Below are 14,293 nucleotides of genomic sequence, written 5' to 3' on the forward strand. Positions count from 1 at the left end.
AGATAGCAACAATTCCATAAGATATGGTAGGATCCCATTTGTACGTCCTGTATTTATTCTGGCAACCCTACCCCCAGGGGACATTTGGCAATGTCTGGGATTGTCACTGGGGATGGGTTTGTGTGTGTATGTGTGTTTCTTTTTTTTCTTTTTCCATACCCAACTAAGCCGTACAATTGCATAGAAAAAGGTATGGAAGGTCACATACCTAAGTCATGTGGGGTAGCGAGTGGTCATTCCTTTTACTCTAAATACCTTCTGCAGTATATTATTATTTGTGAAGTTAATGATAATTGAAGTGAATATACATGTGTATACACACATACAGAAAGCATGCCAATCAAAACAATAGATATTACACAAAGTAAACACAACCATGGCACGGCCTCCTGATGAAGATGAAGAACATGGCCAGTGCTCCATGAGGCCCTTCGCAGCCCTGCCAGCCTCTCCCTCGAGGGCTGCGAGGGGAACTGCTGTCCTGACTTCCAACCTGCTTTGGGCCCCACGTGAACCGAATCCTGCCCGACGTCCTTGTTTGAGACCGGCGTCTTTCCCTCAGCAACGTGTCATGATTCATTCATGCGGATCGGAGCAGCGGTTGGATCATTTTCATTGCTGTGAAATACACCACAATGGGTTTATGCATTCAACCGTTGATGGACATTTGGGTTGTTTCCCGTTTGGCAAGACGATGAAGAAAGCTGGTATGAGCATTCTTTCACACGTCTTTTCTTGGGCATATGTACTCGCTCCTGTTGAGTGTAAACCTAGGAATGAATCGCTCAGTCATAGGGCAAATGTGTGTTCCTCTTTCCCAGACACCATTCGAGTTTCCAAAGTGCTTGCAGAGGTTTACACTGCCATCCACCAGAGATGAAAGTTCCACTTGGGCCGCTGCCTCCTGGCCAAGCCTGGCTAGGTTGTAGCTTTTGCGTTTTACTCCCTCTGGTGGGTGTGCAAATTGCTAATCACTGTGATTTTAATTTGCATTTCCCTGATGATGAAGCTGAGCACTTTTTCGTATCTTTATGGGCCATTTGATTGTCCTCTTTTGTGAAATGCCTATTCGGGCCATTGGTCCATTTTTCTATGACGTTATCTCCGTTTCTCTCATTGATTTGTAATTAAGAGTCCTGTTGCAAATATCTTTCCCCACCGTGCGGTTTCTTGCCTTTTCCTTCGCTTACAACGCTCCACGCTGTCCTGGACCCTAGCATCACCCAGGCCTAGGTAATAGAAGGCTGGCCTTTGTAAAGGGACTCAAGGCTGAAAAGGGAACAGACACTCTTACCATAATAAGCTACAGGCTGAAAAACAGCCGGAGGTGAATCTTTGCCGTGCGAATGGTCTGGCTGTCTTTTATAAAAGTAACTCGATCGGACAAGACCCCATGAGGGCCTCTGCTCCTCCCCACTCCCCTTTCCCCGAGGACCTAATTCCCCACTGGGTCAGTCGCGGAACCAGATAGAGCTGGGGACTCACGACGCATGCTGAAGACTGGATACAAGAGGAGGAAGGACTTTGGTGGAGAGAAGGAATCAAAAGGAACCAAGGTATGCAGCTCGGGGGGCAGCGGAGGTGAGAACTTGGGAGGGGGTTCCAGGAAAGGGCTTACTGCTCTCATGGGCAGGACACATTGAGAAGATCCCATCCTGTGGTCTCTGTATAGGCCAGAGCCACTTCTCTGCCTTTCTATGAAGCCACTTTGCCCCTTGCCTGAATCACTGCAGCATCCTCTTTACTGGCCTGCTTGCTTCAGCCCTGGCCGTCTTTCACCCCCATCTGTGCCCAGCAGCCAGAAGTAGCAAGATCGTTAAAAACGAACATCAGAGTGCATTTCTCCTACAAAGCCTCCAGTGGCTACTTCTTGCCCTCAGAATGCATCACAAACTCCTTCCAGGAGTGGCCATTCAGGCAGGATGTGATCTGGGTGGGAGAGCCTCCCCCGCCACTTTCCTGCCCCAGCCACACTGGCCACGTGTTGCTCAAACAACCACATGTGTTCCAGCCTTAGGGCCTTTGCACTTAGTGCCGCCTCCATCTAGAATGCTATATATACCCCAACTTTGCCATGCCAGCTTCTTATCATTTTGGGCACATCTCAGGGTCACCTCCCCCGCGGCGTCTTCCCTGAGCCCTCCGATCTGGCCCTACCCTGGGTCGGCATCCCCTCACTCTGTTTTCTTTCCTTCATGCCACCGGCCACTCTGAAATGAGCTATTTTTCTATTTTGTTCGCAGAATGTGAGACAAGAGGACTTGCTGGCAGGGTCCGCTGCTGTGTCCCCAGAATCCCAGCATGTGCCTGACACACAGCAGGTGCCTGATTGATAGTGACGGTTCCCCAAAGGCTGCTGGAGTCACCTCTGGGAGTCTGCGCGGGCTCCACCCTCTGGGGAGGTGTGCTTGGTAGAGGACAAAAAGGCTACTTGTTGGGGTTACCTTAGTACGTGCGTGAAGAGTAAAAAGTAATAATAATCAAAGAAAACGATTGAGTTGAGTAAACCATTGGCGTCCTTGACCCTTGCGGACTTACGGCACCCACAGGGTAGGGCATGGGGTCCGGGAGTGAGGCGTGTGTACCTTCCACTTCCAGAGGGGCACCCTCTTGGGCTGCCTGGGATGAGACCAGGTGGCGCTGGTGGCCATGACGTAGGTTACCTGAATGCCCACCGGCCCTGGGTGGCTCCCAGCTCTGAGTCGGGCAGCCCAGTCTACTCGGGGGCCAGGCAGGCACAAAGATGAGTGAGGCAACTCCCGCAACAGAACAGGAAGGAGAGAATCTGCTAGAAACTGGAATCCTAATGCCCTGGCCCAGAGCCATTCCCAGTGAAAATAAAAACAAGATTTGAAATGGGCTGCCACCAGAGCAGGTTAGGAGTGACCCCACAGCGGCCCTCTGCGTTGGCTAAAAAGCTGATGCGTCTGGGGGTCACACAGCCTGAGCGGGGAGGGCTCCGAGGTGGAGCCTCGCTTCACAGACAGGTAAACTGAGGTCTCGAAAGGAGGCCTGGCCAGCATGCAGGTGTGGAGTCCCAGCCCAGTGCTCTTTCCTCCAAGCCTTGAACTCGGGGATGGTCAGAGGTTGAGAGGGTAGGGGAGCATGGGGAAGGGGCAGAGTGAGAGGAGCCTTTGGGGCAGTGAGAGGAGGCTGCAGGCCTGGCAGGATGAGAGCAGTGGGAGGGTGCCCCCACTGGGAGAGTCAATGCCAGCACCCGGCACCTGTCACTCGAGGAGAGGTGAGGGAGGGGGAGGAGGGCAGGGCTAGGGCATTAGGATTCCAGACAGCTCTCGACACCCAATTTTCCAGCTGGGTGCCCTAGCCTGCTCCCTGAGCCTCCTGCCAGAGCCAGTCTAATTGACGGGGAGAGAGGAAGCTGCTGGGGGTGGGGGCAGGAGAGGAGAGGAGCAAGGGACTAGAGAACAGGAAGAAGACAGAGAGGGAGGAGGGAGAGAAGAGAGAAGAGGGAGAGGAAGAGATGGGAGAAGGACCCGGAGGAGAGAGGGGAGGAGAAGGAGAGGAGGGGGAGGAGGGCGGAGAGGCAGGCAGGTGGCCACTCAGCCCAGGGGACTGCAAGGGAGGAGGGTTGACTGTCTGATGCAGCTGGAAGGGAATCAAGAAATGGCACCCCTCATTTAAAAGAGGAGGAACCGGGCCCGGAGAGGAGAAGCCATGTACCCGGGGTCCCGCGGCCCACTGAGCCAAGGGCGGGATTAGAGGGCAGAGCCTGGTTTCCTGACTTCCAGGCAGGGGAGGGAGATGGAATGGGGCAAGGGGTAGGGGTGGGGAAGTTCTGAGAGGGGAGGGCCCCTCCGAGGCTGCTGGAGGTGGGGTGAAAGGAGACTGCCTGGAGGCCTCGGGTTGTGGGGAAGCAGCACCTTGCCTGTCCCGCCTCCCGGCACCCCATCTCGGTGGCTACCCACAGCCAACGTGGAGCAGGGATGCCTGGCACTCCTGACACACTCTGCCAGAGCTGCCGCCCCCCACCCTGGGGAGCAGATGGGAGTAATCAGCGCTAATGACAGGACTGGGGGCTCTGGGGTCACACACACTCTCAGACCCCCAGGGGCCCAGGCCCGGGGAGGGGGAAGGGGCTGGCGGGTGGGTCTAGGGGCCTGCAGTGGGGAGGCAGGGAGGAAGAGGGGATAGGTCCTGGGGCTGTCTCTAAAGCCTCCTCAGCAACGTGGTGTCAGAAGTGGGCCTGAGTGAGTGGGTCCCTCCCCTCACCCCCTGGGTGGTCAAAGCTCACTGAGGTCACCGAGTCCCCTGCAGCCGCCTGACAGTGTCTGCTCAGTCAGCTGCACACTGTGTGCCAGAGGGACCCTCTCAGGCTGCAAACTCAAGTGGCAGCAATTGAGTTTGCCTCCAGGAGCAAAACTGAATCATTTCCTTGGCTCCCACCCTGTTCCTGCTGCTACCTGTTTATGCTGCTACCTGGCCCCTTCTAGGCAAACTCTAGATAAACTCGGCCCACATGGGGGTTTCACTGTTGAATCGGGTTCTCCTTGGATCCGCTCACTCCTGGGCATCGTGATGCCAGCTGTGGGGCTCCCTTCTCCGACAAGGGTGTCTCTGGGTGCTGTGTCCTTTGAGCCAGCAGCCCTCTCTGTCCCACAGCCCAGGCAGCCTCACACCCTGTTCCCACTGCCTGCCAGGACCAGGTGCCGCTGCGAGCACTCACCGCTCCCCGCTGCCTTGGCTCCCCGATCTCATAGGGGGCATCTCTCGGGAACAGGAGCCTCGCGCCCACTTACCTCTTGACCGTCCTCGGGGAATGCTGGCTTTTAGGCCTTCTGTGCCTGGGGATTGGCTGGAATCTCCTTCCAATGTTGCTCTCTCTGACACAAGTTTCAAATTTTTATTTCAAATTTCAAAATCTGAGCCTTAACTTCCGTGGGCACAACCCTACCTTGAAAGCAGAAGCTGGAATGTCCGGGGCTGGAGGTGTAAGATGGTGGTGGTGAGGGTGGGGTGTAAACCACGGCGTGGGCTGACGAGTGTGCCCTGCAAGGCCCCACCTGCACCCCCCACCCACCCAGTGCCTTCTCTGCAGGGCAGGGCAGGGCAGGAGGAAGGGGCTGGCAGATCTGATGTCCCTGGGGGAGGAGGGGATGCAAAGGGGGTCCCTGTGCTGGGGCTTAGCCTGTGCCAGGCTGGGGGTCAGATTGTGTGGCTGTAGGAAGGAGCAGACGCTGGAGGTGGGTGTGGGCAGGGCCCCTGGGGGGCCTCTCAGGAACCTCTAAACATCCTTGAGAAGTAGGCCGGGCTGCCCCAAACTGGGGCAGGTGCAGGGAATCTGGGCCGGGGGCACCGTGGGTCCCCAGGGCTGGGCCTTGTGCACTGGTGCCTCTCTACCACCTGCCCCTGTGGGGAGAGTCCAGGGCAGGGCCACCGGGCCACCTCCATCCCATCGGCCTCTGGCTCTCACAAGCACACGGTCCTTTGCCACCTCTGGACTGCACGACAGATAAGTGGTGGGGCTGGGATCTGCACTCAGGCCTCCTGGTGCCCGGGTTTGGCCTCTTTCGGGTGTATCACATTGCCGTGGGGAGCAGGGACCCAGGACTGCCCATCAGAGTCAACCAGCCCAGCCCAGGCTAGTGCCTGGCATGCAGGACAGATGCTCTGTAGAGATCGTGGACTGCCCTGCTGACATGTAAAGCACCCAGCATGCAGTAAACGCTCAGCAAATGGGAAACCAGCTTGTGGGTAAGTATGTAAGATGGGTAGACACAGACCTCCCCAGCCCCTCGGGCTCACTTCCTACCTCATCTCCTCCAGGAAGCCTCCTATGATGCCACCTCCACCAAGCAAGCAATCTTATTTATGATCTTCTCCTGACCCCTCATGCTCTGCTGTCCCGCTGGCAGGGTCCGATTGACCTCCACATCCTCTCCCACCTTCCCGCTCCCCAGGTCCCCTCGAGTGTCACATTCCTCAGATAGGACACAGATTGGTGGGCTCCGGGAGCTGAGGACAGAGAGAGGGAAGGGAAGCCCCTGAGTATCCTCCCTGGGACAGCCCCTTCTTCAGGAGAGAGACACCCAGACCATGGGGAAGGGTTTGGACACAGGAGCCGTGCTCCGAGGTCTGGTCTGGCCCGGGGTCAGGCCTCACCTTCTGGACCTTGCTTTCCCCTGCACTGCCAGGGGACTGGCCAGCTTGGAGACACTCCAGGAAGGCTGCCCCTCCGTCATCTGGGGTCCTGTGCCCGCCTCAGCCCCGTTTCTCGTCCTTTCACATCTCAGGAAGCCCTCAGTCCTTCCCTGCCCCCTAACACAGGGCACTTTGTTTCTCAACCCCGCAGCCACACCTGTCTCCACGGAGCCTGGAAGACCCTTGCTAAGACTTCTGTGAGAAGGAGGCCTTGTTCTTGCTGTCTGCACAGTGCCCTCACCTGGCACCCCCAGCCCCAAGGGGTGTTCTCCCCCAAGAAGATGGGCCCTGCTCTCCTCCTTTCCCAGCATGAAGGCCAAATACCTCATACATGTGCGCACGTGTCTGTGAACTTCCAGCCTCAACATGGCCCACACCGGCCTCTGCCAATAGACTTGGAATGAGGAGGGCATCCCAGCTGGGCTCCTGAGGTTGAGGACAGCCAGAGAGGAGAAGGCTTGGAGCCCCAAGGCAGAGACCCAAGACCTAAGGTGGGAGAATCCCCGGGGGTAGAGTTCAGCTCAGCAGAACGAGGGACTCCAGTCTTCACAAGAGACCAGAGATGGGCAGGTGGGAGTGAGCTCCCCAGCCCTGGAGGTATGCAAGTGCAGGCTGAAGAGCTGTAGGCAAGGATACTGTAAAGGGGTTCAAATATCAGAGGGGTTGAACTAGATAGAATTTAGGGCCTGTTCTATCCTCCAATCCAAGGAATTTGGGGGTTCCCTGCCTTAGTATGTCAGACATTATGACTTTCCCAGGAGCCCATCTTCATAGTGAACGCTTGAATATCTTCCAGATACAGAAGAATGAACTGATAATGAGAGACTGCAGCCAGTGATGTGTGTGTGTGTGTGTCTGTGTGTGTGTGTGTTCTGCCACCCAGCACCTGTACAATCTTGTGTGAGTCCCTCAACCTCTTAGGTAAGCGTGTTTATCTATGACATGAAGGGGTGCGGCTGCAGGCCCCAGGCACAGTCCCAGCAGCTGCCCATCCTGTCAGGGGCTGCTGAGGCAGAAGTGACATGGAATGCAGAGGTGCTTCCACGGCCAGAGGTGTGGGTGGTTCTGCCCATGGTTTTGAATGTGATTATTGTCCAGCCAGGTAATCGGGAGCTCGTGAAGCTTCTTGAGTGAGGCAGTGATGTCTGATTATGAATACCTGCTTCAGATTTGGAAAGAACCTTTGGAAAGCAGTGGAAGTCAAGCTTTTCAGGAAATAATGAAGATGGGAGGCCGGGCGCGGTGGCTCACACCTGTAATCCCAGCACATTGGGAGGCCGAGGCGGGCGGATCACCTGAGGTCAGGAGTTCGAGACCAGCCTGGCCAACATGTTGAAACCCCGTCTCTACGAAAAATATAAAATTAGCTGGGTGTAATGGCGCACACCTGAAATCCCAGCTACTCGGGAGGCTGAGGCAGGAGAATCACTTGAGCTCCGGAGGCAGAAGTTGCAGTGAACTGAGATTGTGCCATTGTACTCCAGCCTGGGCAACAAGAGGGAAACTCCATCTCAAAAAATAATAATAATGATAATGAAGATGGGGTCATTCCAAGAGCAAGATGCATTAGGGCGTGGGACAGAGACAGAGAGCTGGGGGTGGAGAGAATCCAGCCATACCCTGTTCCTGCACTGCTGAGGGGACTGGGGACTGGAGGCATCCACGGTGTTTCACTGAGGGCTGTGTGTGTGTATGTCTTGGTGTGTACAGTCCGTATGCATGTGTGTGTTTCACAACATGTGTGTGCTGCATGTGGTGTGCACATGTGTGTGTCATACAGGAGCCGTGCCTCTCTGTGTGCACCTGTTTTCTGCTGTCACAGCAAGAGAATGAACACAGGCCCCTAGCTTCCAAGCAAGGGCAGAGGAATTCTTTATTTCCATGGCTTTCCCCGGTGATTAAGTCTCCAAACTTTTCCTCCACCATCATTTCTTCAAAATGAAAAACCAAATTATATCTCCAAACAGCTTGGAAATCGATTTCTTTCAGAATGAACTTTTGGAGAAGAGGTTTCAAGAAGAAATAAGAGGAGGAAGGCAGGAGGGGTGTGTGGGGTGGGGACAGAACAGCTGCCAGGGCCACCCAGGGCCTGGGTTGGGAGGGAAGGAGGGGCGGGGTAGGAGGTGCTGGAGGCCGGAGGGCACTCTGGACTCTGAGTGGGTGGGGAACCTGCTTCAGCCTCACCCCACCCGCTCCTTGGCCACGGCCCTCAATGCCAGCCTTTCCTGGGGTCTGGTCTGGGAGGTCTGGGGAAGTGCCCAGCGTGTGCACAGGCAGAGCTCCTCCAGGCCAGAACAATAATAGACTCTCAACTATAAACCCAGGCGTGATGTGGCCGCCAAGTTTTGAGCCAGGCACTGGGCCAAGTGCTTTTCCCGAATTATCTCCCTTAATTCTCACATCAACCTCGGGCCGGTGTTATCATCCCGTTCTAATGACAAAGAAACCAAGAATCTGTGGCCCAGAGAGGTTAGTGAGTGTTTTTGAGAGCGTAGTGGAGAGGGTTCCAGGCAAGGGTGGATGGGAAGTGCTCAGTACTGCTTCTGGGGGCGGTTTGGGGTCAGCAGATGTCAGGGCCAATGGGGAAAGAGGGTGATAGCAGAAATAAACAATGGGACAAAGAAAACACCCCCTGCTGAGGGTAAAAGCAAGGAGGCCATGGCCTATAATCCCAGCACTTTGGGAGGCCGAGGTGGGTGGATCACGAGGTCAGGAGATCGAGACCATCCTGGCCAACATGGTGAAACCCCGTCTCTACTAAAAATACAAAAATTAGCCGGGCATGGCGGCGTGCACCTGTAGTCCCAGCTACTCGGGAGGCTGAGGCAGGAGAATTGCTTGAACTGGGAGGCAGAGGCTGCAGTCAGCTGAGATTGCGTCACTGCACTCCAGCCTGGGCGACAGAGCGAGACTTCATTTCAAAAAATAAATAAATAAATAAATAAATAAATAAATAAATAAATAACAAAAATAAAAAACAAGGAGGACATGGCCCTTTGCAGGGGAGCAGGTGTGCCTCAGGGCTGTGGAGCACCTACTGTGTGCCAGGGCGTTTGACTTCCTGGCAGGAATGTTATTAATGCATGCTATGCATAAGGAACTAAGTCTCACAGAAGTGGAGTGACTTGCTGAGGTCACACAGATAGGGAGAGAACCCAGATCATCCTGGGTCCAAAGCCAGCACATCACTTCTCAGCGTCACCAAAGCCGGCACATCACTTCCCAGCGTCACCTTGCAGAGCATCTGGGAAGGCTTCCTGGAGGAGGTGGCTTCTGAAGATGATGGGGAGGGAGGGGCAGAGAGGAAACTGCACAATGACATCCAAAGAGGAGAAAAGACTGTGGATGACGAGGAGGAGGCCAGTGTGGCAGGATGCAAGGTGCACACAGATTGGTGGGACCAGAGGGGAGCACAGGCAGGTAGTGGGCCAAGTGGATCTCTGTGATGGAGGCAGCGCCAGGTGAAGGGGGACCCAGAGGAGACAGGCCTACTCTGCAGGGACTCTCAGGAGTGTGGCCCCACAGGGACAGTTACCTCGGCTGGCTCCTGGTGGGAGAGTGGTGCTGACAGCAGGGAAGAGAGTGGGGAGGACCCCCTGGCAGAGCGGGGGGGAATGTGTGCTCTGGGCATGGAGGCGGCATGGGATCATGATGCCCATTGGAGGAACTCACCCCTCAGTGCCCCCTGCACACCTGAGGAGCAGGGTGAGGGCAGACGTGGACGGGGACGGGGTGCCTGTGGCAGAGGGGACGCTCATGGTGGTGCCAGGACAGGAGAAGCAGTTTGCAGAGGTCAGCCTTTGAGGACTGTGGATGTCAGCCATGCTGGGGATCGGGCTTCCCCTAAGGTCCACGTGCATGTAGCTTTTGTGGAAGGGGGGTAGTGATAGTGTGGCCACAGTGGGTCACAGCGTCCCTCTCCTCCTGCCACATCAGAGGCACCAGGATGAGGGCCGGGAGGAATGTGTTCCCAAGAACCGAGGCTGGCACTGGGCCAGGACCAGGAAGGCTGCCTGTGTGGGGACAGCAGGGGGCGCTCTGGGCGCCCTGAGCCTGTGTCTTGTTGCCCCTCCTGTCCACTCCCAGTGCCCTGTCCACCTGGTGCTGAGAGCCGGCGACGCTAGGGGTTTGGGATGGTGTCAGGGCTCCTGGGTGATGGTGTATGTGTGCGTGTAGATTTGTGTGTGAGTGTAGGAGGTATCTGTGGGAGCAGTGTGTGGAGGACTTGTGTGAGTGTGGTAACTGGGCTGTGGCGGGGGGGGGGTGGCTGCCACCACTGTGTTGTAGGTGGGTGTGGGCAGGGTGGTGTGGGCAGGGGCATGGGCAGGCGGGTGTGGGCAGGGGGCATGGGCGGGGGCGTGGGCAGGTGGCATGGGCAGGCAGGCATGGGCAGGTGGGTGTGGGCAGGCCAGCATGGGCAGGGGGGCGTGGGCGGGGGGACGTGGGCAGGGGGGCATGGGCGGGGTGACGTAGTCAGGGAGGCATGGGCAGGTGGGTGTGGGCAGGCGGGCTCGGGCAGGGGGACATGCCTCCACCCACTGCCCTGTCCCACTCCCTCTCTGACAGAGGCCTGGCTTAAGGGATCCAGGGGAGGTGTGAGGGGCGTAAGGAGCAATAGTGTTGGAGGAAACTGGGGAAGATGAGGGCCAGGAGGCTTGGGAGAGCTGGAGAGGGTGTGGGGAGGATTAGAAAGGGTTTGGGAGCTGGAGGGGCTGGATAGGACTCGGGGGACTGAAGTGGGTACAAACTGGAGATGAGTGGGGGAGGCTGCGGTCCGGGAGGGTGGGTCTGGGAGCCGAGGGGTGGGTGCCAGCCAGGCACGCTCTCTGCGCTCCCTCCTGCTGGTGGCTGGCAGCCTGGTGGGTGTTGATCATCCTCACGGCTGAGCAGCGGGAGCACTGGGGAGGGAGCAAGACAAGCTCGGCTCACAGCAATGAGGGAAGCTGGCCAAGGTGGAGGCGGAGGAGGCGTGAAACCAACAGTGGAGCCCAGGGCGGGGGCTGAGAGAGAGACAGAAACCTCAGACTGGAGGCAGCCTGGAGCGGGAGAGGCAGGCATCAGCCAGCAGATGGGAACCCTCACAGCAGACCAAGAAATGGGCGGGTGTGGTGCCCATCTCCAGGTGGGGAAACTGAGGCTCAGGGAGGGCAGGTTGTCCCAAAGCCACCCATTCGGAGCCCAGGGGCATAAGGGTGGGGGAGCAGGGAGGAGTGGACCTGGGACGCAGACCTTTGCAGCTGGGGTCCCCACCTGCCTCACTCATGGGATTCCTTGGACAGAGGAAGGAGCTGGGCTGAGGGTTCAGGAGCCTGTAGTAGAGTCTCTGCCTTCCAGTGTCCGCCCTGCTGTGGCCTCACTGTGTGTCCTTGGCAAGTTTTGGTCCCTCTGAGGGCCTCAGTCTCTCTGTGAAATTGAAGAGGCCTGGGACCAGACCATCTGCCATATTCCTTTCTGTTTCTGTGACTTGAGCCCCAGGGTAGCCACCCGCCAACATTCATGGGGTGCCGAGTGGGCCCAGGTAAGCTGTCCCTTAGCTACTGTGTGACCTTAGGCAAGGCTCTCAGGCTCTCTGAGCTTCAATTTCCCCATCTTCCAATGAATGGGGGCTTGAAACAGACCTACCTATCTGGGCCTGGCCTTGGGCAGCCCTACCCCCTCCCCTCACTCCCTTCCCCTCCCCTCCCCCCTTCCCTTTCCTGTGCCCCCCTCCCCCACCACACCTTGTTCCCCAGCTCTTGAAGCTGAGCCTCCTCAGGGGCCCACAGACTGGCTCTGATGAAAGGTTCATCATCCTTTCTTTGTGCAGGTGACAAATTCTACCGCCAATAATCACTTGTGAAAAATCAACAGTGAAGCCCAGCGGCTCCCGGCCTGGAGAAATTTGAGTGGATTTCCGGAACAGCAAGGTGGAAAAAACCCAGGGGCAGCAGTGGGACCCAGGAATGGGGGGGCCTGGGAGGGAGGGCTCCGCTCAGCAGAGCGCAGGACCGGGCTGCACCTCGGGGGAGGGCCCCACTGTGCCCCACTCCTCCCATCGCATCAGGAAGCCTTTGCATAGGATGATCCCTCTGCCTGGAATGGCCCTTCTTCTCCCCCTCCTCTGCAAGAGGACAGGGGGTGTGCAGGAGACACCGGGGAACAGGTGCTGCTAGAGGGAGGCTAGAGAAAGGGCAGTAATGGCAGAAAGGGGCAGATGGGCCTATTCTGAAGGCCCTAAGCTGAAATGCTGGGGAGGAGCTGGATCACTTGCAGGACAATAGGGAGCCATGGAAGGTTTTTGAGCAGGGGATGGATATGTGGAAAGCTCTGCTTCACTCGGCTTGTCCATGCCTCTTCAAGTCTTCAGGGGAAGACTTGCTCAGTCTCCAGGGACCCAAGCCCTCATCCTTTCTTGGAAAGGAGTGTAAAGAATGCATGGAGGTGCGGCGGTGATGGGGTGCGAGGGGACAGGTTGGGATGACTAACGCAGATGGTAGGCCACCCCTGTGCCTGTCTTATATCAGGGTCAGGGCTCCTACAGGGCAGTGCAAATGGCGAGTGGGTGAGCCGGGCTTGGAGCCCAGGTCTGTCTGACCACAAGGCCGCAGCAGGAGGAGGATCCTGGTAGTGACCTGCCTGTGAGAAGAATTCCCCTAAATGGTCTCATTTGTGCCTCTTCTTCATTCTGAGGAGGGACTCTGTCCTCACTGACCCATTTTGCAGACGAGGAAACCAAGGTTCAGAACTGTCAGGGGTTCGAGTTCACCAACGAAACCAGTATTTCTGGCTTCTGAAGCAGTGCTTGGCACATGGCAGGTGCTTAACGAAGGGATGGGAGTCAGGCTTTGAGGCTTTGGACTCCAGAATCAGTTCTCTCCAAATAGCACCCAAGAGATTTCTCGGAGATGGGGCTGTTCTCAGACAGTGTGAAAACCCCAGAAATAGAACTTTCCGGGAAACCTTCAACCATCTTGGAAACATGGCCCAGTGAGGGAAAGTGGCTTGCCTAGGGCTACATAGCACACTAGTGACAGAGCAGGGACCAGGACCCAGGGCTTTAGACTCTCCTTCCTCCTCTAGGCCCAGGCTGGTGAGCACAGTGGGCTCAGCCCAGAGCTGGAGAGGAAAGGCAGGTACTGCCAACCTAGTTCCGACCTCCACAGCTGCACAGGAGGGCCTGAGACAGGCAAGGAGAGAGGATGGCTGGCCATAGTGGTGGAGCAGCAGGACTCCAGAGGGGACAGCAGTAAGGTGGGAGGGACTGAACTCCTTCAGCTCCTGCCCTACACCACTGCCGTGCGAGCCTCTGAGGCCCACCTGACCCACTCAAGACTGCACCGCCCCTCCCATGCTGCCACATCGCCACTAAGCACACAATATCCATGGTGACCCCTGCCCCCTGGCTGCTGGTGAGGTCGGTGGGTGCCCCTCATGGTCCGGCTCATTTGCTCTCTCTCCCTCTTTCTCTCCATCCCTCTTTATCCCTCCCCTTCTCCCTCCCTCTCTCCTTCTCGCTCTCAGTCCAGTCTCTGCCCTGCTGCCCTCCATCCATCTAGTTCTCTCCTAGACTTCAGCTTCAGACAGACGTGGTTTGAAAGCTGCAGCCCCGGCCTTCCTCAATTGTGTGACCTTGGCTATGCCCATGTGCCCATTGCCTCACCTGGGCCTCACTTTTCTCATCTGTACCATGGAGTTGGCACCCCTGGCTCTGGCCTCAAGGTTTGCCGTGCCTGCAGAGGCCCCTGAGCATTCAGCAGGTACTCACTAAGTGGGAGCTGCCAGACGCAGAATGTGTGATGGGAATCATTGGATGCGGCCGCCTCTCCACCCACCCGCCACCTGACACCGCCTCCTGGCTCTCCATCACTGCCCAGGAGTCGGGCAGCCTCCCCGCTCCCTGCTATTTCTTCTCTGGAGCTTCCCAGGAGGTTAATAGCAGCTTCTCACCAGGATATTTGGCTTTTTTTTAGGAATCTCCTTGCCTCTTTCTTCTCTGTGAGGATATTCTCAGGATGGCTGTGGCAGAGAAGGGAAGGAAGGAGACTCTCTAGGCATTTGCCAACTAAGAGGGGCACTTAGGAGTAGGTGGGGTGCCAGTTCCAGGCAGGACTTGGGGCAGACAGTGCCCTGTTTCCAGAACAGCTCCCAGTGCTGG

At 56.9% G+C, this 14,293-nt stretch overlaps 1 protein-coding gene across 1 annotated transcript in view; it reads left to right on the plus strand.

Annotated features, from left to right (window-relative positions):
- The window catches only part of ELFN2 (extracellular leucine rich repeat and fibronectin type III domain containing 2), an 87,966-nt gene extending 73,935 nt beyond the window's left edge, over nt 1-14,031 (plus strand). The window contains exons 2-3 of the transcript XR_003121498.1: nt 11,966-12,065; nt 13,706-14,031. The gene's annotated coding sequence lies outside the window, so the exon portion shown is untranslated. The remainder of the gene's footprint in view (nt 1-11,965; nt 12,066-13,705) is intronic.
- The last annotated feature ends 262 nt before the right edge of the window (nt 14,032-14,293 follow it).

This window comes from Theropithecus gelada, chromosome 10, assembly GCF_003255815.1.
Source record: "Theropithecus gelada isolate Dixy chromosome 10, Tgel_1.0, whole genome shotgun sequence".
Taxonomy (NCBI): domain Eukaryota; kingdom Metazoa; phylum Chordata; class Mammalia; order Primates; family Cercopithecidae; genus Theropithecus; species Theropithecus gelada.